This window comes from Penaeus japonicus, unplaced genomic scaffold (assembly GCF_977035675.1).
Source record: "Penaeus japonicus unplaced genomic scaffold, GWHDUDI00000001_assembly GWHDUDI00000037, whole genome shotgun sequence".
Lineage (NCBI taxonomy): Eukaryota > Metazoa > Arthropoda > Malacostraca > Decapoda > Penaeidae > Penaeus > Penaeus japonicus.
Window position 1 is genome coordinate 3,278,962 of NW_028234439.1, and position 2,500 is coordinate 3,281,461.

Genomic DNA, 2,500 nt, shown 5'->3' on the forward strand with positions numbered 1-2,500 from the left:
CACACACACACACACACACACACACACACACACACAACGCACACACAGACATACGCACATACACAAACACGCACACAATACATAAACACATACACAAACACACACAGGAACGTAAATATACACAAGGTAGAGCATGATTATACACTTTTCATTCAATCAGTCTCAGTCAAATGCAAATATTATCGCAAATCTCTCTCACATATGCATACGTGGATACATGCATATACATACAATCCCCCTTTCTCTCTCTCTCTCTCTCTCTCTCTCTCTCTCTCTCTCTCTCTCTCTCTCTCTCTCTCTCTCTCTCTCTCTCTCTCTCTCTCTCTCTCTCTCTTCCACACACATACATACATGCTATTTATCTCGCTCGTACACACAAACACACACACATATATGTGTATGTTTATATAAATAAATAAATAGATAAATGAATATATATATAAATATATATATATATATATATATATATATATATATATATATTTATATACACACTGTAAAGTATCTGTCTCACTCACACATACCTCCACCCCCCACCCCACCCCACCCCACACCCACACACACAAGAGTTACCTTTTATCTCCGACGTCAACCCACGTCAACCGGCAGCTGTGCAATCACACGTTTCCTCTGACCCAACGCACGTAGAACGTATTCCTTCCCTGCTTTCCTCCTTCTCTCTCTCTCTCGGCACGGAATTCGCGACACACCGCCTCGCACTTGTTAGAGTTTCTCACTAAGATAGTTAGTAACGCAGCCCTCTAACCTACTTTACGCCCGAGTTGACACGTGTGTTACAGCTGTGACGGGAGGGGGCGAGGGAGTGGGGGAAGGGGGGAGAGGAGGGGGGGAGGGGAGGGGAGGAAGAGGGAAGGGGGAAAGGGGGAAAAGGAAGGGGAAGGGAAATGGGAGGGAGGAAGGGAGGGAGGACAGAAACGGGAGAGGGAAGAGAGGGGAAGGAGAAGGAGGAAAGGAAAGGGGATGGGGAGGGGGAGAGGGGAGATATGCAGAAGCGCAGGTGTGCCCCATCTTCAAATATGACGAATTTTAATACCGTCAATTTGATATATGACGTAAGGTATGTATATTTGAGTTAAGGTGATTTTTTTACTATATTCTCAAGAAATAAAGAAAAAAATACGAGATACCTACATACCTAAAATAATCCCCAGAATTTTGCGATGTCCAGGAACACAAACAGGGAATTCCTATGAAAGAAAGAAAAATCAAAATATCAAAATTCAATTCAAAATCAAATGCTGTCTGTCAAAATCCAGCCCCGTTGTCTAGAATTACCAATTAGGTTCACATTACGTAGGGTTCTTAAGCACTCCATTTTAGGTTGCGTGACGTACGACACTCTGACGCTGGTTTTGAGAATAATCGTTTTCTTTACTCCTTTTTCTTTACATCGGTGGATAATCTAGTCATCTGCAAGTCACTGTCGAGTTATGCATCCCTAATAGATATTATTATCCACTATTTGCATATGAAAAACCGGACTCCCTGACCGGGCTCGAGTTACCTCCGTTTTCTTTAAGCGCTAAGGGGAAACTGTAATTTCCCTTTCAATACGTTTATAAAAATCCTATTTCATCTCTCCGGTATTTCTGATATGATCCAGTGGTTGCATATGCCATTCTTTCGACAAATCTATAAATCTTATACGTTCAATTTTAAGGAATATATTAATTAATCTCCTAAAGCACGTCCTCCCGTTTTCTATAAAGACTGTCATGCCAGTCTGTAATAATTCGAAAATTATGATTTTTTTTCCAGTAGACGATTTAGGTTTGGATATTCAACTCTTTAAAGACCCTAATTCTCATAAAACATGAATAAAAACCAGTATGAAAGATAAATTTACTTCCTTTTCCCTTAGTTTTTCCAAAATATTGATATTCCGACAAGCCACTGTATCTCCACACGGACAACCTAGCAAAGCATAGCGTCATAATACTACATTAGTTAAGTATTTCACAAATACTGTAGCGTCTTTTTATAAGATAACATAACGTTTACATTACCTCGTCGATGTTCGTGGCAAATCTGAAGCCTTTGAATTGCACAGTTGCTAGATTTATGCACACCCACCGTAGCTCAGAGCTGGCGCTTAGGTGTGGAAAGACGGGGGAGGGGGAGGGAGGGGGGGAGGGGGAGGGGGGAGGAAGGGAAGGGGAAGGTCTAGGTAGGAAAGTCGCCTACATTCACAAGCTGTCAAGATTTCCCATTAAGGTTAGAAACTTTTTTTTTTCTCTTGTTTTCTAATGGGAAATAATTTTAATTAGATATAATCTAAACTCAAGAGAGATAATTGATATGGTCTTGTTTTCCTGTTGTTGTTTTTGTTTCGTCGTGGTAACCTATTCGCCATTTTCATGCGTTCAAACGTCAAGGTAAATCTCTAGATTCGACATCTATGCTGAATTGCCTTGTACTCCAAGCCGGATGTGAGTTATTATGGATTTTTCTGTTATTCTGAAACCGGTTATTCATCGTT

The 2,500-nt window shown here is 40.8% G+C and overlaps 1 protein-coding gene and 1 long non-coding RNA gene across 2 annotated transcripts in view; one reads left to right on the forward strand and one right to left on the reverse strand.

The window, feature by feature from the left end:
• The window catches only part of LOC147467157 (uncharacterized), a 47,367-nt gene extending 45,207 nt beyond the window's left edge, over window positions 1–2,160 (reverse strand). Inside the window, exons 1-2 of the long non-coding RNA XR_015190636.1 lie at window positions 2,028–2,160; window positions 1,157–1,208 (exon numbers count right to left, since the gene is read on the reverse strand). This is a non-coding gene — a long non-coding RNA (uncharacterized LOC147467157). The remainder of the gene's footprint in view (window positions 1–1,156; window positions 1,209–2,027) is intronic.
• LOC122251483 (uncharacterized) overlaps window positions 1–2,500 on the forward strand; it is an 82,356-nt gene that overhangs the window by 32,287 nt on the left and 47,569 nt on the right. The window lies entirely within an intron of this gene.